General features: G+C 56.7%; 1 protein-coding gene across 2 annotated transcripts in view; it reads right to left on the reverse strand.

Annotated features, from left to right (window-relative positions):
* Positions 1-15,824, reverse strand: part of ZNF787 (zinc finger protein 787) — a 35,234-nt gene extending 19,410 nt beyond the window's left edge. The window contains exon 1 of one of the 2 annotated variants that reach the window (XM_055370653.2): positions 15,415-15,824. The gene's annotated coding sequence lies outside the window, so the exon portion shown is untranslated. The remainder of the gene's footprint in view (positions 1-15,414) is intronic. The other variant, XM_055370652.2, reaches the window with a different exon arrangement.
* Positions 15,825-22,191: the final 6,367 nt, after the last annotated feature.

Below are 22,191 nucleotides of genomic sequence, written 5' to 3' on the forward strand. Positions count from 1 at the left end.
CAGCAGGTAGGAATGCCGGCATCCAGCACCTCATTCCAGGCTGGGGTCTGCAGACCAGCACGTGGGAACGGCGGCATCCAGCACCTCATTCCAGGCTGGGGTCCACAGACCAGCACGTGGGAACGTTGGCATCCAGCACTTCATTCCAGGCCGGGGTCTGCAGACCAGCAGGTAGGAATGTCGGCATCCAGCACCTCATTCCAGGCTGGGGTCTGCAGACCAGCAGGTAGGAACGTCGGCATCCAGCACCTCATTCCAGGCTGGGGTCTGCAGACCAGCACGCGGAACAGTGGGGCTTCCACCTGAGCACCACACACCTCCTTGGCGCAACCCCTCTGAACCGATTTTCCTGAGTCCCTCCAGTGACAAGAAGCTCACCACTATCCAGGTACAGAAGGGAACCAGCCCCACTGCAGGGTGCTGTCAACCTGCCCTCAGGAAGGGCATGAGAGTCTGAGAAGAACTCGGGACGTGCCTGTTTAAATAAATTCATGTGCACAGATATGCCGTGTGGGTCACTGGGCAGCCCCTGGCCACGCCACCCCACGGTTCCAGGCACTGCTCTAAACGGCTGACGAACTGTGAGTAAACTGGGGTCCATGATAGCCCTCTGGGTAGGTCTGACTGCTGTCCCCATTATGCAGATGAGGAAACAGAGGCCCAAGGTCTCTCCGTGGGGAAGGGGTGAAGGGAAAGGCTGGAGGAGTACAGAAACAGTTCACACAAAGACCATCAGGCCCCAAGTCTATGCCCAGTACCACCCACCACTACGCTCGCCTCAGAAACTGTGTTCAAATCCCACGTGGGAACATGAAGGCCGCGCTCTCCAGGGTCCTCATTTACTGAGCACCTGCGAGGACCAGCAGACATGGGGTCACCAGAAGACATAAGGGTCACCAGGAGGGACAAGGGTCACTGGGAGAAACGAGGGTTACTGGGAGACATGGGGTCACCGGGAGACACGGGGTCACTGTGAGACACAGGGTCACCGGGAGACAATGGGGTCACTGGGAGAAACGAGTCACCAGGAGACATGGGGTCACAGGGAGGGACAAGGGTCACCAGGAGAAAGAGGGTCACCAGGAGGGCCGAGGTCCTGCCCCCAAGGCTCACAGACAGCAGGAAGGAAGCACACGGGGAGGGGGGCCTAGGGGCAGAAAAGGGAGGGGGGTCTAGGGGGAGAAAGGGACGGGCAGCTCTGTTGGGGAGGCTGGGGTGCGCCCTCAGAAAGAAGGCACCACAGGAGCATTCCCTGGATGGGCAGCGTGGAGGGGAGGGGGCAGGCAGCAGCTTGAAGGCCGGGCATGCTGGGGGCTGCGGGAGAGGCTGCTCGAAGGCCAGGCATGCTGGGGGCTGCGGGAGAGGCTGCTCAAAGGCCGGGCATGCTGGGGGCTGCGGGAGAGGCTGCTCAAAGGCCGGGCATGCTGGGGGCTGTGGGAGGGGCTGCAGGTGTGTGGGGCAGTTCCTGCCGGGAGGACTGCAAGTCACCTGAAGCGCAGGGGTCCCTTAGAGGTGGGCACTGTTCTGACGCTTGTCTTATGGATGCGGAACGTGAGGCCGGCAGGGCGAGACCCTCGGGTCCCCTGCAACACGTGAAGGGCAGCACTGGCGGCAGCAGCCAGGAGCAGTGTCTGTGCCAGGCACAGAGCCACGGGGACTCCCAGGAGACTCTCTCAGCTCCAGAAGCGGGAGGCACTGAAGGCAGCCCTGCCAGGAGCCGCCGCTCCCCGCTCTCCACCCAGCCCCTGCCCAGCACTCCCTGGCTCCCTCCACCCCACCCCTGCTCAGCGCTCCCAACTCCCACCACCCAGCCCCTGCCCAGAGCTCCCGGGCTCCCACCACCCCACCCCTGCCCAGAGCTCCCTGGCTCCCTCCACCCAAGCCCTGCCCAGAGCTCCCCGGCTCCCTCCACCCAACCCCTGCCCAGCGCTCCCAGCTCCCACCACCCAGCCCCTGCCCAGAGCTCCCCAGCTCCCTCCACCCTGCCCCTGCCCAGAGCTCTCCTCCAGTCCTCCCAGCTGCCTCCTCTGGACTCCAGGTGAGGGCCACCTCCTCAGCGTCCCCACTTGCTCCACCCGCCTGCCTTTCTCTTCCTAACGCCTGCTACTCTGCCACTCTCCGTGTCTCTGCTTAGCTGGCCTGTCCTCCCGGCATCCTGTCATGTCAGCGCCCGCTCTGACACCCATGTGGTCCCTAGCACCCAGGGCAGTGCCAGGCACAGCTGGGTGAGCACACAAACAGGTAGGTCTGGACAAAGCACAGGCTTAAGACCAGACACAACAAATCCCAACACTCAGCCCCTCGCCGGACCTGTCTCAGGAAGAGGTGAGACCCACGCGGAAGGACAGGCAGACCTCCCCTCGGACAGACCCCCGTGGGCTCTGGGTGCCTCGGATGGAAGAGTTCAGGCTAAACTGCCATGAACATGCTTGCAGCCCGACCAGGCTAGCTCTACCTCTCCAGAGGCTACCGACAGGAAAGCCCAAATCTCAGGAAATGCTTCTTGCAGAGACAGCCTCCATCACAGTGAGGTTCCGAATGGGGAAACCGGGAGGAACCTATGAGACCCACGCCAGGGAGGTGGGTGGAGTCACCCCTCCTCCACGGGAGCAAGGGAGCCGGCCAGGGAAAGACGGCTGGCACCCCTCCCACGCCCAACATCAAGAGTGAGAGTGATCTCAACGTTTTCCTTATGTTCATTTTCCTAATATTTTAATAACAGGTAATTACGTCTGTATTAAGAGAAAAAGCCTAAAGGGGTGTCTTGGACAGCGGCTGGGGCTACGTATCGGAACTGGTAGATGGCTGGGTGCTAGGGGCCAGCAGTGAAGGCGACGGCACAGAACAGGCCACCCCAGTGCAGCCCCAAAGGCACGGAGGCAGCAGCAGATGCGAGAAGGGTGCTCTAGCCTCCCCTTTCTTCCTGAAAGCAGATGAAACCCCACGTGAAACACGCCCTCCTCGTAAAGGAAGAGAACGTGCTCATCACCAGCACCGGGAGCTGAGGCTGAGAGACAGCTGCACACACCAACCCTTATCTCCCTCAGCCTCCCCAAGGATTTTAGTTACTTTTTCACAGGTGCTATTCTTTGGCATAGAAGCCCTCAGGTCTAGCTGCTTCAGGAGGCCTTGACTTTCTGAAGTCTCCCATGTACCTGTAAAAATAATATTCGTGGCCGTGCGCAGTGGCTCACACCTATAATCCCGCACACTGGGAGGCCGAGGCGGGTGGATCACGAGATCGAGACCATCCTGGCTAACACAGTGAAACCCCATCTCTACTAAAAATACAAAAATTAGCCGGGCATGGTGGCGGGCGCCTGTAGTCCCAGCTACTCGGGAGGCTGAGGCAGGAGAATGGCGGGAACCCGGGAGGCGGAGATTGCAGTGAACCGAGATCACGCCACTGCACTCCAGCCTGGGCGACAAAGTGAGACTCCGTCTCAAAAAAATAAAATAAAATAACATTCGTAAGCTTTTCTCCTGTTATTCTATGTTAACCTAATTCTCAGACTCTGCCAGAGACCCAAGGAGGGGAGCCACTGCACCCAGCCTAATGTTCAGGAATTACATAGTGGTGATGATTACACAACTTTGTGAATATATTAAAAACCAGTGAATTGTACATTTTAAAAAAAGCAAATGTTGGCCGGGCACGGTGGCTCACGCCTGTAATCCCAACACTTTGGGAGGCCAAGGCAGGCGGATCACGAGGTCAGAAATTCAAGACCAGCCCGGCCAATATGGTGAAATCTTGTCTCTACTAATAATACAAAACTTAGCCAGGCATGGTGGCTCGTGCCTGTAGTCCCAGCTACTGGGGACACTGAGGCAAGAGAATCGCTTGAACCCCGGAGGCAGAGGTTGCAGTGAGCTGAGATCACACGCCACTGCACTCCAGCCTGGGCAACAGAGCGAGACTCCGTCTCAGAAAGAAAAAGAAAGAAAAAGAAAAACGAAATGTTGTAATACATTAATTGCACCTCTATTAGAAAGTAAACAAACTTTTAAACATTGTACAGGCTTTCTAATTACAACACCCTAAACATTAAAAATGCGTAAGAATCAGCACTGTAGGAAAGGTTAAAAAAAAAAAAGCACAAGAAAAAAAGGGGAGAGCAGTTTGCAACCAGGGGCTGAGGAGGTGGTGGGGGCTGCTCCTCACCTCCTCTTCTTGGCTGAAACCTGTTTGCCAAGTGGTGATAATGTACTTCCAGTGAAACTCTATCACATAACTCAGTAAAAGCAGGGACTTCCCAGCTCAGAGCCTTCCCCTGGCCTCCACCTCGGGCCAGCTTCCTGCAGGGTGAAGGCCTTGACCAGGCTGTGGATGGGGGAGGCGGGAGAGTCTACCCGCCACACCCCTCCTCTCCACCGCACAGCAGCCTGCCCAGAGGCCAGCAGAGATCACCTCTCACTCAGCAGGGATCTGCCGCGAGCCAGGAGGCCTGCGCTGCCTAGCTAGGCACAAGGCATGATTCCTGCTGTGGTGATAGTTGGGTAGGGGGGTAGTGAGGCAGCCTATAGAGGTGGAGGGGCTGACCCCGGGCGGGGAGCGCTGGGCCTCAAACTGCCCCCCAGATACTAATACCTTTTACATGTTTTCAATAGACAGCCATATACCTACATGAAAAGTAGCCTTGATTTTCCCTCTTGTTCCTAAAGCCTAAAATGTTTACTATGTGGCCCACTGCAGAGAGTCTGCTGACCCTGATGTAAATAAAGGAATGAGGGTGCCGGCGTTTGGGGTGCACACTTTCCAGGCCACAGCCAGGCCAAGGAGGCACAGCAGAGGGGCTGAGCACCTGGAATGGCGCCAGGAGGGAAGGGCAGGCAGGGACCTGGGGCAAGGCCTGGGCAGCTGGGAGGGAGGCCCAGCCTGGGGCTCCGTGCTCAGCAGCTGCTGCCCTGGAATTCCTGGTCACTTCACCTTTGACCCGTATTTTGTAAGTGGGGTCCAAGGGCACAAGGGCTCGGTGCTGGGGGCTCCTAGCCTGGGCTTGGGGGTCTCTGCACCCACCCGTGGGTGAAATGCCAAACACAAAACACCCTGGCCGACCCAGAGACCTCCAGGAAAGGAAGATGCTTTTTTCCTGCCTTTTAGCATAAGGGTCCACAAATTCCATAGCCAGAGGGGCCGGGGGCAGCAGAGGAGGGGTAAGGGGCGAGGGGCCAGAGCTCAGGGTCTGGTGGCTCTTCTAAGAGGGAGGCGGGAAGGAACTCCGCACCGTGGCGACCTGGGACAGGGCCCACACTGCTCTGCATCCCAACTTCCTCTCCGAGAAGAGGGAGGGGCCGACACCTACCAGGGAGATGTGAAACAACCAGCCTGGGTGACAGCACTGTGCCCCTGTGAGCAACAGGCAGCCGCGGTACCAGTCCTTGGCGTCATCACCGGCTCTGCCACCCGCAGAAATGGCTGAGCCTCAGCTGCCTCCTCTGCAAAGCAGGGACAGGAAGGGCAGGTGCCTTGCTGAGCTGTGTGGGGACTGAGTGGAGGCTTCTGAGGACTCACCAGGGTTAAGACGGGTGTTCACTCAATGCTCCCCAGTTCTCTTCTTCTCCCGTCCCTCCAGGCACGCTCTCAGCCCCTGCTGAAGCCTGTGTCCTAATCCATCAGGCCCTACCCCCAGGACCTCATGGCGGGGGCATGGGACCCTCACCCGCAGAGGTGAACAATGGGAGAGGCGGGGGCACCAGGAGCTGCGGGGGCCTGAGGCAGCTCCTGACCCAGCTCTCAGGGTCCAGGCCAGCTCCCTAGGAGAAGGCCCCCCACTTGCTCTCAAGAAAACCCTGGGCTATTCAAGGAATCTACCAGAAGGCTGGGAATTGCACATCTTCTGAAACGAGGGTCCCGGCCTCCCTTACCAGCCTTCGTTTCTCAGTCGGGGTCTCAGGCTCTCCCAGCCTCTGCAGGTGCTCACTCACCTGGCTCTGACCTCCGCTGCAGAGAGGAAGCACCTGGAGCACGGGCAGGGGTGCCTTCCCCTCGCCCCAGCCCTTGAGAGATCCAATTAGCACAAATGATTGTTATTATTGTTGTTATTAAGTCCCGCCCACCCCTCTGGAGGCCTGCCTGCCAATTATCCCCTTTCTTCTGCTGCCAATCTCACCTCCTCCTCCCCCGCACTCTCGGAAGCAACTCCTCCTGGCCCTCCGTGGCCCTCCCTGCCCAGAAACTTCTCTGGCAACCCACCTGCTTTCTTCCTCCCCCCAGTCTCTTATTCCTTCCCCTCTACTTGCAGCCTGGAGCAGCCACCTCCTTTCCTTCCCCCCAAGTCATCCTCTAACCACTGGGCTAACAAACACCCTCTCTGACTTTTCACCAAATCCTGTGGCTCCTTCTCAGCCTGACTCCACAACCTCTTTGGAGCCACCGTGCAACCCATGTGGCCCTGCCTTTGTGGGGCAGGGGAGGAGCTCTGGGGTGCCCAGACCAGCCGTCCCCCCCACCCCACCCCACCCCCTCCAGCACAGAGGGCTCTGGCCCTTTCCTCCCTCCCACCCTCACTCTCTTCTCCCCATTCCCCTTCCCTTGGGGCTTTCGCTCCCTCCCACCACGATCCTGGCTCCCACCCTGCCTCTTGGAAGCGCCCTCCTCACACCACACACCAACTCATCTTCCTGAAGTCACTCAGTTCAGACAACCCAATTAGAACCTGGGCAAAGGATCCGAGAAAGCATTCCTCCAAAGAAAGACAAATATCTGATAGGCACATGCAAGGATGTCCTCATGAGCCGTCTGGGAGAGGCAGACCAAACCTACAGGGAGGCAGCACCTCACACCCACTGTGCCGGCCTCAGAAAACAAGTGCTGGTGAGGACCAGGAGAAGTGGGGAGACCCCCATTGCTGGTGCGGCCACCATGGGAAACACCTGGCAGTTAGTTCCTCAAAAGGTTAAGCCCAGAACTCCCATAAGAACCCGCAATTCCACTCCTTAGTATAGACCTGAGAGAAAACATGCGTCCGTCCACGCAAAAATCTGCACACGAATGTTCACAGAAGCATCAGGCGTAACAGCCAAAATGTAGAGACAACCCAAATGTCCATATGGATGAACTAATTGTGGTCCATCCATGACCGTAATGGAACACGACCATAACCAGGTGTGAAGTTCAGCTGTGACAGGGATGACCCTCGAACACGGCACGCTTGGTAAAACAAGCCCGATGCAGAACAGCACGATTCTATTTATACGCCTGCCCACAAGAGGCACACCCCGGGAAAGAAAGCAGATCAGCACTTCCCAGGAACCGGGACGCAGGGACGCAGGGACGCAGGGACGCAGGGAGGGAGGGACTGGGAGGCAGGGAGGGAGGGAGGCAGGGAGGCAGGGAGGGAGGGACTGGGACACAGGGAGGCAGGGAGGCAGGGAGGGAGGCAGGCAGGGAGGGAGGCAGGGAGGGAGGCAGGGACTGGGACGCAGGGAGGGAGGGAGGGAGGGAGGCAGGGAGGGAGGGACTGGGACGCAGGGAGGCAGGGAGGGAGGGAGGCAGGGAGGCAGGGAGGGAGGGAGGCAGGGAGGGAGGGACTGGGACGCAGGGAGGCAGGGAGGGAGGGAGGCAGGGAGGGAGGGACTGGGACGCAGGGAGGGAGGGAGGCAGGGAGGGAGGGAGGCAGGGAGGGAGGGAGGCAGGGAGGCAGGGAGGCAGGGAGGCAGGGAGGCAGGGAGGGAGGGAGGCAGGGAGGGAGGCAGGGAGGGAGGGAGGGACTGGGACGCAGGGAGGGAGGGAGGCAGGGAGGGAGGGAGGCAGGGAGGGAGGGACTGGGACGCAGGGAGGCAGGGAGGCAGGGAGGGAGGGAGGCAGGGAGGCAGGGAGGCAGGGAGGGAGGCAGGGAGGGAGGGACTGGGACGCAGGGACGCAGGGACGCAGGGAGGCAGGGAGGGAGGCAGGGAGGGAGGGAGGGACTGGGACGCAGGGAGGCAGGGAGGGAGGGAGGGAGGGAGAGAGGGAGGCAGGGAGGGAGGGAGGGAGGCAGGGAGGGAGGCAGGGAGGCAGGGAGGCAGGGAGGGAGGGACTGGGACGCAGGGAGGCAGGGAGGGAGGGAGGCAGGGAGGGAGGGAGGCAGGGAGGGAGGGAGGGACTGGGAGGCAGGGAGGCAGGGAGGGAGGGAGGCAGGGAGGCAGGGAGGCAGGGAGGCAGGGAGGGAGGGAGGGACTGGGACACAGGGACGCAGGGACGCAGGGAGGGAGGGAGGCAGGGAGGCAGGGAGGGAGGGAGGGACTGGGACGCAGGGAGGCAGGGAGGCAGGGAGGCAGGGAGGCAGGGAGGGACTGCTGAAGATGCACGGTGTTTCTTTTGGGATGAAGAACAGGTTCTAAAATCGACTGTGGTGATGGCTGCATAAATCAGTGAATACACTATAAACCTTACTGAACTGTATATTATTTGTTTATTTATTGAAACAGAGTCTCGCTTTCTCGCCCAGGCTGGAGTGCAATCGCACCATCTCGGCTCACTGCAACCTTCGCCTCCCGGGTTCAAGCGATTCTCCTGCCTCTGCCTCCCGAGTAGCTGGGACTGCAAGCGCTGAACTGTGTACTTTAAAAGGGCAAATTGTACACTATGGGAATCATATCATAATAAAACTGTTCTCAACAAAAAGCAACTCAGTTCATCACCTCCTTGCCCAAACTGCTGCCACTGCACGTGCCGGCTGCCCCTCAATCCAAAATCCAAGTTCCTCCCCAGGCACCACAGGGTTCCATCTGGCTCCGGAACCTCTGCAAACCCCCTCCTTCCAGCTGGCCCGGATCTTGTTGTGCAGTGCACTGCTCCTGACACACCGACAGGCTCAGTCCTGGCCAGGCCCGGTCTTTCACCCTGAAGGACCGGCCCCACTCCTCCACTTGCCCCAGCCAGGCCTGGTCTCTCTCTCTGAGGGGCGGGGCTCATTCCTCCACCTGCCCCGGCCAGGCCTGGTCTTTCTCTCTGAGGGGCCGGGCTCACTCCTCCACCTGCCTGGCTCAGTCTCACCTTTCAAGGGTCTGCTCGAATGTCAGCTTCTCCCTGAGGCCCACACCCCACCTTTCCCATGGCAGGGCTGACTTCCTGCCTGGTCAGCACCTTCTGTCACCATGTCACGAGCGTGGTGATATCACTTCTATTGGTATTTCCTTCCTGGGACTCTGCATCTGCTCCTGGGCACAATGCTCCCTGAGGGCAGGTGCCAGGGGTGTCCAGCACCTGCTGCCCTGGTGCCCATGGCTGCTTCCGGAACCAACACTGCTGCCCGGCCCTGCCACAGAGCCCTCTCCTGCTCGCCTTCCCGCTCTGCTCCCAGCTCGAGAAGCCCACAGCGCCATCCCTCCACTCCCCCACCAGCTCTTTCACTGCCCTTTTCTGTGGCCACTTCACTCCCTCACTCCTGGCCTGAAAACCTCATTCTTGTTCCCTCCTGCACCTCCGCCTGGATCTGCAGGCTAGGTGGGGTGACATCTACCCGGCATCTTGCATGGGGCCCTCATTTCCTCAGCCCCGGGACATCTCTGTGACACCATGGAGATCCCAGGCCTGCCCTCCCTGAGGGTGGTGGGGAAAGCTCTACACACCCTTTCCTGTTCATTCTACAGTGTCTGGTCTGCGGAGACCTTCCCTCTCGTCTGAGCCGGTTTTGGCAGGTCACATTCTCCTAGAGCACAGCCTGCACGTCCCTCCGGCAGGGTTCAGGACGCAGAGGGAAGCCGTTGTCCCCTGCTCTGGCCCCTCTCCCTCTCCTCTAGAGGCTGGCCGCGGCGCGTTGATTTCGCTGCTTTTTTTTTTTTTTTTGAGATGGAGTCTCGCTCTGTCGCCCAGGCTGGAGTGCGGTGGCGCGATCTCGGCTCACAGCAAGCTCCGCCTCCCGGGTTCACGCCATTCTCCTGCCTCAGCCTCCCAAGTAGCTGGGACTACAGGCGCCCGCCACCACGCCCGGCTAACTTTTTGTATTTTCAGTAGAGACGGGGTTTCACCATGTTAGCCAGGATGGTCGCTGCTCTATTCTTTTCCAGCCACTTCACACCTGGACTCACGCAGCAGCCTCCCAAAGGTTTCCCGCAGGCCTCCCACCCGCACCACCCACACCGTCCCCGTCAGAGCCGTCTTCCTCAGGGGCACCAGCACAGCCATGGCAGAGACTGCTCACGGCCCCAGCCACCACACTCAACTACTTTCCGAGAGGGCGAGAGAGAGGGACTTCATCTACTGTCAGGGTGCAGTGTGTTGTGGGGACAGCAGGGCACAGCCGGCAGGACTTGGTGCCTGCAGATCTTCAGATCCTTATGCGAAGCCTTCCGGCTCTTAGGGCAGCCGAGTAACTGAGAATTGTTTAAAAGACAAAACAGTCTTCAGGCCAAAAGCCCCACACACCTACAAAGTACACTATGGACTCTGGGTGATAATCAGGTGTCCGTGTAGGTTCATACATTGTCACAAAACGCGCTGCCCTGGAGTGGGAGTTGACAGTGGGGGGGCTGTGTCGGGGGTGGGTGCAGGGGGATATGGGAAATCCGTGCATCTTCCTCTCAATTTTGTTGCGAACCCAAAACTGCTCTAAAAAAAAATAAAGCCCCTGGCCGGGCGCGGTGGCTCACACCTGTAATCCCAGCACTTTGGGAGGCCGAGGTGGGCGGATCACGAGGTCAGGAGATCGAGACCATCCTGGCTAATACGGTGAAACCCCATCTCTACTAAAAAATACAAAAAATTAGCCAGGCGTGGTTGTGGGCGCCTGTAGTCCCAGCTACTGGGGAGGCTGAGGCAGGAGAATGGCGTGAACCCAGGAGGCGGAGCTTGCAGTGAGCCAAGATCACGCCACTGCACTCCAGCATGGGCGACAGAGCGAGATTCTGTCTCAAAATAAATAAATAAATAAAGCCCCTGGTCACCACTCAGGTGGCTGAGGAGGCAGGATCAATTAAGCCCAGGAGTTTGAGACCAGCCTGGGCAACACAGCAAGATCCTATCTCTTAAAATATATATATATATGAAATAAAACACTAAAAATAAAGCCTTTATATAAAAAAAACAGACACACACACACACAAAACCACACCTACGGACCGCCTTACATTCTGTGACCCCTCTGCTGGGCCAACAGGGCAGGCTGGCCATTTTCTAGATGGTGTGGATTCTCCCCCCAGGCCTTTGCACAGTCCCTTCCTCCCAACTCACCTGCCCTCTCGGTATACATCTGCTTAGCCCATCTGCCACGGCTCAGCATCAACAGCACCTCCCCCAGGAAGCTTTCCCAGACTGCTCCCTTCCCTCAGCTCTATCCTCTCTTATCCAGCGACAAAAGATCACACTCATCAAGCACGGATTAAATCCCAGGTCCTGGGTGCAGGGTGCCCTAAGCATATAAGCTCTGATCCTGGGCCCCACAATCAGTGGGAGACAGTGTGAGGCCATGAGGCCAGCGCAGGGACAAAAGGACAGCCACTCTGGGCAGGGCAGGGTGGGATCTGGCCCCCCAGGAACCAGCCACATGACCTGGGCAAGGTGCTTGGGCTACCCGTCCCTCCTGATTAAATGAGATGATGTGTGTCAAGCGCTCACCCAAAAGCCGTGGAGACACCCAGTAAACACAGCCTATCACTGTGGTCCTTGTTGTATAGACAAGGAAACTGAGGCTTCCACAAGCAGAGTGGCTGGAGCAATGTCACACAGCCACAGCGAGGCTTCCACAAGCGGAGTGGCTAGTACAATCTCACAGAGCCACAGCGAGGCTTCCACAAGCGGAGTGGCTGGAGCAATGTCACACAGCCACAGCGAGGCTTCCACAAGCGGAGTGGCTAGTACAATATCATACAGCCACAGCGAGGCTTCCACTAGTGGAGTGGCTGGAGCAATGTCACAGAGCCACAGCGTAGGAGGCTGGAGCCACACCTGAGTCGGCCGGCTGCCAAAGACAGCTTGCTTCCTTCTAACTCTTGGACAACGGCATTTGTCCCCTTTAACGTCCACCATTGAGGATGGTCCTGTGTCCCGCAGGGGGATCCGTGTCTTACTCACCTCTGCGACACCTACTATAGGTCCCCATCAGCCCCACAGTGCATCCAGCAGACTGTGCACTTGAGGGCGGGGCTATTTCCAGCAAAGACCCTGCACACAGCAGCCTCAGGAATCCATGGCTCTGACTGGCTGCACCCTGGGCTGAGGCAAGGACCACTTCTGATGCATCTCTGGGTCCCAGCATTATCCACTGCAAGGCCTCGAAACAGGGGGGCCAGATGGGACCCCCATTTAGCACAAGAGAGACGTCCACACTCTGTGAGCCCAAAGGGAGAAGGCTCAGGCCACGGCAGAGATGGAACCAGGAAAACTTCACGAAGGACAGCCTCAAGTTGCCAGGTCCCTTGCAGGAACAGACAGGCCCGGGGCCGCCCCACCTGGGCTCAGAGCTTGGGCTGGTTTCTCTGCAGCTGTAAGGTGACAGCTCTGGGCTCCTGGGACAGGGCCACTGACACTGGTGGTGTGACTGCTCGAACTCCACACCTGCCTTGCTCTCCCTGATGCTGGGTGAGTGAGGCCTCCTTGGGGGTTGCATGGATCTCAGCACTCAACTTCCGAGCCACTTGTGCTTCTCCCACTATGCTGGGGTTCCCCTGAACCAGCCAGCAGCCTTGCGTGTAGGAGTCCTCATGGACAGTACACCCCACTAGGCAGGGAGTCCAGCGTCTCCAAGCCAATGACTAACACCTAGAGGACTTCGGAACAGCCTTTGTCCCCCTAGACCCCAACCTGAGGGCGGAAGGGGGCGGTCATGATGGTCAAGGGTCTGGGCTCTGGAATCGTAGTAGACACAGGTTCTGAAGCTGCTGGGGGCCTTGGGCTAACAAGTGCCATCCAGAGCCTCCATCCCATAACCCTAAAATGGAGGTGACCACCTCCATCCCAGAGCCTTGAGAATTTAGGACAGTGAGGACCAGGCACTGGGCCAGGTTCCTGCAAAGTGTGCACCAGCAAGTGTTGTCGGATCTGCAGTTTCTCACACCACAGAGGCCCCAGCACCTGGCACAGTCCTCACTAGGCTGGAGGCCTCAGGATGTGCCAGAGAACACACGAACGAGGTTTGGAAAGGCCTGTGAAACATGTCTGAGGATGGGTGTCCTGAGAGCTGTGTATGCCTAGTAACAAAAGACCTCCCAGGGCAGCCAGGCAGTTGCTGGTGGCCTTGAGCTGTGACCCCTGCCATTCCCTGCCCAGAGTCCATTGTCATCCTCCCTTAAGTACCAGGTTCCTGGTAGCCAATCCTTCCTCTCTATCTTTCAAGACACAATACCTCCCCTGCACCACACACCCCTCCCTCAAGGTCAGAGCTCCCGGGAGCATTCTGGCAAATCTCCCCACCCCTCTGCCCAGTGTGAATGGGTCTCAGCTGCTCTGGGACAGGGACTGTAAGATTCCTGCCAGGCTGCCCAGCACAGAGCACCACTCTACCTTGTGCTTGCACAGAAGGGGCCTTGAGATCCCTCTCTTCACCCAGGCTGGGCCAGGCACCCCATCTGGGCCCTCACAGGACAGTGCTGTGCCAAGACCATGTGTGACCTCATGCCCAGCACAGGGCCTGGCCTGTGCAGCCACCTGGATGGATTACATTTACTCAGGGAATCGTGAACTTGCTCTCGTTTTTAGACAACCGAAAGGAAATTGAACCTGGGAAAAGGGAAGTGACATGTCCAAGGTCACAGAAGTGGAAGAGACAGTGCCAAGGCCAAGGCCCAGGAAAGGGCCTGGCTCCAGAGCCCTTTCCATTTACTTTACACCCATCTGTTGAGGTCTGCTCTGGCTCTAAAACGAAAGCATTAAGAGCCTTCCCGCTGAGGTCAATACTATTATTACCACTCCCACTCTGTCCTGGTGGAAAGTAAGGCACTGAAGTTACTCGTCTAAGGCCACAAAGGTGAGTGGTGGGGCTGGGACTTGAACCCAGGCCTGCCCAGTCCCAGAGCTCTTGGGGAATACAACCCAGTGCCTGCACGCACTCTGGCAGTGCACCAGGGAGGGGCCAGGCCGGGTGCCCGGATGGATGGATAAGACGTGAGATAAGCAAGCAGGAATCTGATCTGGATGTTCTCTGAGGCCGTGCGTGGCTGGAGGACCACAGGGACTGCGCAGAGGCAGGCAGGTGAATGTCAGCAGCGTTTAGCCAAAGAGGCTTACAGTCTTCAGAGGAGCTAAGCCAGGATCAACGCAACTGTGCTTCCCGGCGCTGGGGTCAATCGGATCCCCAGATGGGTTCTAAGCACTGCCCAACATGGGACCTGGGACCAGGAAACCGCAAAAAGCAGACCAAGTCATTCCTTTCCTAAAGCCCTGACCATCCCCCGGACTGGGCTGGGTCAAAATGCCTTCCCTGGCTCCCACAGCCCCCAGACCTCTCGATCAGGGGTCTGGTCACCTTGGATGGCGACTCTGTCGCCGGGGTCTCAGTCTCTGCCTTCCACCCAGAATCCAAGCCCTTGTTCATCTCCCTGCTCCCTGTCTCTAGCGCCCGGCACAGGGCCTGGCACTGGAAAAACTTCTGCCTCCACTCACTCCTGCCTTCTGTGTCTGTGGGTCACTTTTCTGTGCGACTCTGCAGGTCCCAGAGCACTCATCCACATGAATTGGGGTCAGCTCCCTGGACTGGGGGTCGGGGTGGGGTGTCAGGAGGGCGGGGCTCCACTCTGATCCACTCGGCACAGGGGAGAGAGGCCTCAGGAGTCGCCACCCGATCCAGTCCCCGCCTTCGCCCTGCCCCGTGGGCCACGCGGTGGCTGACCTTGGCCCAGTCACTTCCCCCGCTGGGGACGCGCTTCCTCCCCGCCTGCCGAGCAAGGACGAATGAATGGGCCTCCTGCCGGCCAGAATCCCCGTAATTACCCGCCTGATCAAAGGCCACGCGCAGCCCGCCCGGGGCAGCAACGGGACCCGGGCTGACTCGAAAAGGGGAAGGAAGGGCTGGGGGGGCCGAGGGCTGAGACCGTGCCCTCGGGGCCGCGGTATCCGGCCAGGCCAGCCCAGCCCGCGCGGCCCCTTCCCCCACCTGGGCCTCAACTTCCCCCCGAAGTCGCCACCACTTCCGGCCACGACCGGCGGAGTTGGAACTTCGGGGGGACGGACAGCGGCCCCACCCCCGACGGCCCGCAGCAGAGGGACCCCCACCGAGGCCGCCGCTCCTGCCCCCGCCACGCGCACGCGCGCGCCCCGGACCCGGGCCCGCGCACGCGCACCCCCCTCCAGCCCCGCTCGCGGGCCGCCCGGGCGCGCGTCCCCTCCCACAGCTCTTCGGCGCGCACGCGCACTCCCCCCGCCCGCGTCACCCCGGCCGCGCGCCCACTCACGCCCCCCCAGCAGCGCGCACGCGCGCCCGCCGCCCAGTCGCGCTCGCCCTCCAGTCTCCCCACCCACCCGCAGCCCAAGCCCAGCTTCCCGAAGCGCGCGCCCACCTGGACCCCAGCGCACGACCCCCGCCTCTTGGTCCCTCACCTCCTTGGTCCCGGGGCCGCCGCGCCGCACTTCTCCTCCTCTCTCCTGCCTCGCGGATGGTGGCAGCGGCGGTAGCGGCGACTCAGACCCTGGGGTCAGGGGGACGGGCGCCCAGGCCGGAAGTGACCTTCCCGGCCGCTTCCGCCCGCGCCGCTCCCCCCTTCTCCCTACTCCCTGCCCCCCGGGCCGCCACCCTGTCTTCGCCGCTCTAGGAAGGCGAGCCCGCTATCCCGGCCGCCGCCCCCAGCTCTATGGTGCCCGGCGGGCGCCTGAGGGAGCCACTTCCGGAAGTGTCTAGGACGCAGGTCCTCCGTCCATGCTCTATGGCGCCCCGCGCCGAGGGGCTTCGGCCCCGCCCCCTTCCCGGACAGGAGGTGCGGGCTGGGCCCGTTAGGCGGAGACTTCCGGGTGTCTAGGGCGGTGCCCCCCCAACAACCCGGGCTCCTCGCGCCTGCGCGGCCGGGTCCCCGGGCCTGCCGTGAGGAGAGTGAAGTGGTGGAGAGGGACGCTCGTGCCACCCCGGGTCCTCCTACCGTCTCTATCATGGTAACCCCTTCTCTGCCGCGGCACCTCCCAGTGGCCCGAGTCCAGGTGCCTTAGTTACTGGACAGAGACCCCGGGTTCCTTAGTTATTGGACAGACAGTGCTGCGCTTCAGGTGCCATGGCCTCAGTTTCCTCCTTTCTGAAGTGATGAAAATACATTGTGCGCCTCCAAGTGCTTCACACGCACTAGGTCCTAGCCCTAACTAGGGCCTCGTGGTAGGTCCTATCCCTATGTTGCAGGTGAGGGGTCAAATCACCTACCAAAAGTCACACACCCGGAATGCCAGAGCCTCGGCCCGAACCCATGGAGTCTGGCTCTAAATTCGTGTATTTAACCCTTGACTGTACACACTGCCTCCTGTCATAGCCCTGAGAATCCGCTACTTCCCCCGCGTTAGGTAGGCACCTAGTAAGGACGCACTGGGTGTTAGCTGTTACTGTTGGTATTCTTGCAAAAAACACATATTTTAAAATAATTGTCCAAACCATAGTGTCCTTGTAGGCTGGTCCTTCTGGTCCCTCCTCTGTTCTGTACTTGGCTGACTCTCACCTAAGTGGCAGATGACTTATCGCTTATAATTGTTATCATCCTCACTGGTAGTCAGAAAAGATAAGAAGCTATAATTCACTGGTGGAATAACACCTTTCTCAGCCTCAATTTCTCATCTGTGGAATGGGAAAAATAAGATAACCTGCAAGGTAATATGTGTAAGAGCTGCTTAGTTCAATACCTGGCCCATAGTAAGTTCACAAAAATGATGGTGGTTATTATTACTTATTAGCAGTGTTACATATAAGTCTATTGTTGTGGCCACTGTATACCCTCAAAGCTCAGTCAGCATCAATCATAAGATGTGCATTATTGATTTAATAACATCTTTCCATGGGGTGGGGGGAACAGTGCTGTGTTAAGTGTATCAATAGGAGGATATCTGTGTCCCTCCTTCAGAAATACCACAAAGGTAAATTTTTAAATATATCTTAGAACAGAAGGAAGTGTGGCCGGGTGCAGTGGCTGACGCCTGTAAATCTCAACACTTTGGGAGGCAGAGGCAGACGTCAGGAGGTCAGGAATTCGAGACTACCCTGGCCAACATAGTGAAACCCCATCTCTATTAAAAATACAAAAATTAGCTGGGCGTGGTGGTGGACACCTGTAATCCCAGCTACTCGGGAGGCTGAGGCAGGAAAATGGCTTGAACCTGGGAGGCAGAGGTTGCAGTGAGCTGAGATCGCACCACTGCACTCTTGCCTGGGCGATGGAATGGGACTCCGTCTCAAAAAAAAAAAAAAAAAAGAGAGTGAAGTGCTATCATAACAGCAATAGAAACAAATTATTAGGGTACAAACTCTACACGAGGAAACCTGTTTATAAGAAAAGTCATGTGCTTGTGCTCCTCTGAATCAGATCATTCAGTGGGTGTCCTGCAGTGACCTGGTTGTTGGGAGGGACAGCCTCCTCCCTCTCCAGCCCATTCCCCTTCTTCGCTGGTCAAATTGACAACTTAACGGCAAGATCGAGAACAGCTCATTGGCACACCAGATGGAAGCCAACACTGAGGATGGAGGAGAAACAAGACACAGGGAGCCAGCTAGACACTGGATGGCTTCGTGAAAGAGGCTCCGTGCCAGCTGAGATTTTACATGAGAGAAATCACTTTCTAACTCACTGAAACCATTGGTAATTCTGAGTCTCTCCCTTAAGACAACCCAACCAATACCAGGATGTTTCCCAAACATGGGATGGGTTGCAGCCGACATGGCTTAATTGACAATTAACATCTGTTCTTCCCTTCCGCAGTACAAAATCACTCTTGGGATGCTGCTTCCCATCGATGGATTCTGTTTTCCACTCTTCTTGGCATCTAAGTGTGGCCTTGTGATTGGTTCTCACCAATGGGATGGGATGGAAGCAATACAGGCCTCTTCCGGGCCAATGCTCTTAAGAAACATGTATGTTGGCCAGGCACAGTGGTTCACGCCTATAATCCCAGCACTTTGGGAGGCTGAGACGGGAGGATCAACTGAGGTCAGGAGTTCGAGACCAGCCTGGCCAACATGGCGAAACCCCATCTCTACTAAAAGTACAAAAACTAGCCGGGCGTGGTGGGCGCTTGTAATCCCAGCTACTCCGGAGGCTGAGGCAGGAGAATTGCTTGAACCTAGGAGGCAAAGGTTGCAGTGAGCCGAGATCCCAGCACTGCACTTCAGTATGGGCAAAAGAGTGAGACTCCATCTCAAAAAAAAAAAAAAGAAACGTATGCCTGCTTCCTGCTCTTTCAAGGCCCTAAAGAAAGAGGGGAGCCCCAAGAAACCTGGGTCCCTGAATGACCACCTTGTGGAAATACATCCTGTCACCTAACATCTATCCTAGATTGCTACATGATCAAGAAATACACATCTAACTTGTACACCCAATGCTCATAGCAGCATTATTCACAATAGCCAAGAGGTGGAAGCAACCCAGTGTCCATTGACAGATGAGCGAATAAACAAAACGTGGCACATAAATGCAATGGAATAGACCAGACGCGGTGGCTCACATCTGTAATCCCAGCACTTTGGGAGGCCAAGGCGGGCGAATCACCTGAGGTCAAGAGTTTGAAACTAGCCTGGCCAACATAGTGAAACCCTGTCTCTACTAAAAATACAAAAATTAGCCAGGCGTGGTGGCGGGCGCCTGTAGTCCCAGCTACTTGGGAGGGTGAGGCAGGAGAATCACTTGAACCCGGAGGCGCAGGCTGCATTGAGCCAAGATCATGCCACTGCACTGCAGCCTGGTAAACAGAGCCAGACTCCGTCTCAAAAAATAAAAATAAAGAAATAAATACAATGGAATATTTTTTAGCCTTAAAAAGAGAGAAAATTCTGACACAGGCTACAACATGGATGAACCTTGAGGACATTATGCTAAGAGAAGGAAGCCAGTCACACAAGAACACATACTTTATGATTCCACTTATATGAGGGACCTAGAGAAGTCAAATTCATAGAGACAGGAAGTAGAATGGGGGTTGCCAGGGGCTGGGGGGAGGGGAATGGGGTGTTAGTGTTTATTGGAGACAGAGTTTCGGTTTTGCAAGATGAAAAGAGTTCTGGAAATGGATGGGGGTGATGGGTGCACAAGATGTCAATAGGTTTAACACTACTGAACTGCACAGTTACAAATAGTTAAGATGTAGCCAGGCGAGGTAGCTCATGCCTGTAATCCCTGCACTTTGGGAGGCCAAGGCCTCCTGGCTGAGGTCAGTAGGTCAAGACCAGCCTGGCCAACATGGTGAAACCCTGTTTCTACTAAAAATACAAAAATTAGCCGGGCGTGGTGGTGCATGCCTGTAATCCCAGCTACTCGGGAGGCTGAGGCAGGAGAATCGCTTGAACTCGGAAGGCAGAGGTTGCAGTGAGCCGAGATCAGGCCACTGCACTCCAGCCTGGACAACAAGAGTGAAACTCCGTCCCTCCCAGACACACACAAAAATAGTTAAGACATTTAATTTTGTGTTATATATAGCTACAATTGGAAATGTTTTTAGAGGAAAAAGTACCCTTCTAACGTGATGTGCCATTACAATGTGTGCGTTTCTTTATTACAGCAGCTTCACCCTTCCCTAATACAGAGTTTTCAGATGCCAGGCAGTAAAAATGGTAAAGCTCCCTTTCAGGGGTGCATCAGCATCTAGATGGAATTTACAGCCTCGAGTCTGAATAAAATTGGGGTTGGGGGCAATGGTGAGTACGGAGAGAATTGCAAATGGCTATAACAGCATCATTTCACCCAAGTTGGCCCATCAGTGGCTTTCTCTGGATCCTTCTCTTTGGAGAGTCCACCTCTCTGGCATAGATGCCGGTATGTGAGAGGCTGGAAAACTCAAGGCAGTCTTGCTTCCCACCGTGTGGAGGAAGCCAGTCTGCAGGAGGAGAAAATGAAGCCTCACAGAGAAGTGAGAGTTGGAGGGAGACAATGTCCCAGCTGAGTTGAGTGCCTAGGCCATAGGCTCAGGTGCTTCTACTCTGCCTAACCTTCCTGAGGGCTGGACGTTCCACTCTTCCTTCCCTTGAGTGAGTGAGTCTAGACTTCTTCCAGGAAAGCCCTGTTTTGGGTTCCTGCCACTTGTAATCAAAAGAGCCCCAAGTCTCCCCCCAGCACTCTGGGCATCGCAAGCCTCCATCTACGTTGAATGAGTGGTGGACGACCGGAATAGCCACACATCTCTGTAGTGATATGGAAGGTCAGAGGTCTCCAGTGCAGAGGCACGGGTGGCAGCTCCTGCTGGGGAGCCCTTTATAACCTCCTCACGGTTTCCTCCTGAGGGTGTGGCCCTAGGCCGAGTGACAGGAACAGCTGCAGCTGGCAGATTGGAGAGGGAGAGTTTGCAGCTGTTGAAGTACAATTGCTTCGAAGTCCTTGATACACAGAGAAACGCACACAATCACACTTTTCAAATGATCCTCCTTACAGTGATAATTAACAAACACTTCTTGAGTTTTCGTCAGGTACCGGACACACTCCTGGGTGCTTTGCTTAGGTGAACGTGCTCAATCTTCATCTCTACTCCCAGACACAGTTGGGCCCCGGCAGGCAGCATTGACAGCACCCACAGACCCATGAGAAATGTAGAATCCCAGGCCCTACTCCAAACCTACAGAGTCAGAATCTGCATTTTAACCCAATCCTCAAGGGATTCTTCGCCATGGGAAAGTCTGAGAAGTATTGATGCCAGGCAGACTCCAGGATGCCCAGTTAAATGTGAACTCCAGATCAAAGATGAGTAATTTTTTAGTGTAAAAATATCCCAATACCGTCTGGGCACGGTGGCTCATTTCCGTAATCCCAGCACTTTGGGAGTCCGAGGTGGGCAGATCACCTGAGGTCAGGAGTTCGAGACTAGCCTGGCCAATACAGTGAAACCCTGTCTCTCCTAAAAATACAAAAATTAGCTACGTGTGATGGCCCAGGCCTGTAATCCCAGCTACTCGGGAGGCTGAGGCAGGAGAATTGCTTGAACCCAGGAGGAGGAGGTTGCAATGAGCCGAGATCTGCACTCCAGCCTGGGATACAGAGCAAGTCTCTGTCTCAAAAAAATAATTAAAAAAAAAAAAGTCCCAGTACTTATCCAATCTATATATATAGGATGTATATATACATCTGTTGTTTATTTGAAATAAATGCAACTGAACATTGCATTTTAAATGCATCCTATATTTTAATTTGCTAAATATGGCAAACCTATGTGCAGAACCCTGTGGCTGCCTCCTATAACGTTCTTCACCCATCTTCCTAGATTTGCACACCTCCTCCGTGTGCCAGCTGCTGCAGCTGGGGCGCAGAGGGAGGGGCTTTGAGGAAGCAGAGCGACCCTGCCTCAGACCAACCATTCCGGCCTGTGCCCCATGCACACCGATGGGAAAGAGACGTGCTGAGTGGGGCTCTGGGGAATTCTGGATGGCAGGATGTGGGACGTGATGATTGCAGCGGTGGCACGTTTCAGGTTGCATGAGACAAATGCACCTCAAACGGATTGGAGGTTAAGAAAGGAGAAAGAAAACTTTATTGGCTTGGGTAACTGAAAACAAACAGCAGCAACAAACACCAGAAGCTGAAGCTGGACACCTTGGGGCATGGTTGGTTGGATCCCGGAGCACAGGGCCCCAGGCCTGGCCCGCTGTCTGGGCTTCGCGGACCTCTTTGGTTTCCATCCCTCCACTGTGGGGAATAAAGGCCACTGCAAGGCCAAGGCCGCCCTCACTGCCTCACCCTTCTATTATTTCCCTGAATCTGATTGGCTCACCTGAACCAATCACAGGGGCCAGGCAGGGGCGGGAGTTCTGATTGGCCAGTCCAGAGTCACATGTCCACTCCTGGAGCAGGGTGGAACCAGCTCTCATAAAGCACGTGGAAGGAGAGGACAGAAGGGGTGGTCTATTCTCCCTTCAGGACAGCCTGGGTACAGTGACTGCAGACAAGGGTGGGTGCCCAGAGCCAAAATAAGAGGTCTGGAGGAAGGGTCCAGGTAGCCGCAGGCATTCCCTCATGCTGTGTTCACCACTGTCCAGAGAATAAGATAACCCAAATTTCTCCAGCTTCAATTACCATATCACATTTAACCCTCACATGAATCTCATAGGGTAGGTGCTGGAAATGGAAGATAGACACATATGTAAATGTGTGTACATGCTTCCAAGAGGATATACG

Source organism: Gorilla gorilla, chromosome 20, assembly GCF_029281585.2.
Source record: "Gorilla gorilla gorilla isolate KB3781 chromosome 20, NHGRI_mGorGor1-v2.1_pri, whole genome shotgun sequence".
Lineage (NCBI taxonomy): Eukaryota > Metazoa > Chordata > Mammalia > Primates > Hominidae > Gorilla > Gorilla gorilla.